The sequence below is a fragment of the Heterocephalus glaber genome, unplaced genomic scaffold, assembly GCF_053883595.1.
Source record: "Heterocephalus glaber isolate CG9 unplaced genomic scaffold, H.glaber_assembly_v1.0 deba00000592, whole genome shotgun sequence".
Lineage (NCBI taxonomy): Eukaryota > Metazoa > Chordata > Mammalia > Rodentia > Bathyergidae > Heterocephalus > Heterocephalus glaber.
In genome coordinates, this window is record NW_028258150.1 from 138,570 (window position 1) to 139,499 (window position 930).

The 930-nt window shown below is 43.2% G+C and overlaps 1 pseudogene; it reads left to right on the forward strand.

Moving 5' to 3' along the window:
• Nucleotides 1–930, forward strand: LOC101708084 (olfactory receptor 4A16-like; annotated as a pseudogene).

Genomic DNA, 930 nt, shown 5'->3' on the forward strand with positions numbered 1-930 from the left:
ATGGAGCACAGTATCAATGTCACAGAATTTGTCCTCCTGGGCCTCACTCAGGATCCCAGTGCACAAAAAGCATTATTTGTCATGTTTTTAATCATCTATGCTGTGACACTTCTGGGCAACCTGCTCATCATGGTGACTGTCCTCGTCAGCCCCTCTTTGGGCTCCCCAGTGTACTTCTTCCTTACATATCTGCCACTCATAGATGCTGTTTATTCCACTATCTTCTCACCCAAGTTGCTGATGGACCTACTCAGTGATAGAAAGACCATTTCCTTCTCAGCCTGCATGATCCAGCTCTTTATAGAGCACCTATTTGCTGCTGCTGAGGTCTTCCTTCTGGTGGCAATGGCCTATGACTGCTGTGTGGCCATCTGTAAGCCTCTGCATTATTTGACCATCATGAACCGATGTGTTTGCATCCTTTTCTTGATAGTGTCTTAGGCTGGAGGTTTTGTACACTATGTAATTCAACTTGTGTTTGTGTATAATCTCCCCTTCTGTGGCCTCAATGTCATGGATCACTTTGTCTGTGACATTTACCCATTGCTGGAGCTTGTGTGCACTGACACCTACCTAATTAGCCTCACAGTTGTGGCCAATGATGGAGTCATCTGTATGGTGATCTTCATCCTTCTCCTCATCTCCTATGGAATCATCCTAAATGCTCTTAAAACTCATGGTCAGGAAGGGAGGCGCAAGGCCCTTTCTACCTGTGGCTCACATATCACCGTGGTTGTCCTCTTTTTTGTTCCCTGTATTTTTGTTTACGTTAGACCTGTTTCTACCTTTCTTGCTGATAAGTATGTCAGTGTGGTTTTTACAGTTATTACTCCTACGCTGAATCCTTTAATATACACCCTGAGAAATTCAGAAATGAAAAATGCTATGAAAAAACTCTGGTATAGGAAGAAAAATACCGATGGAATATAA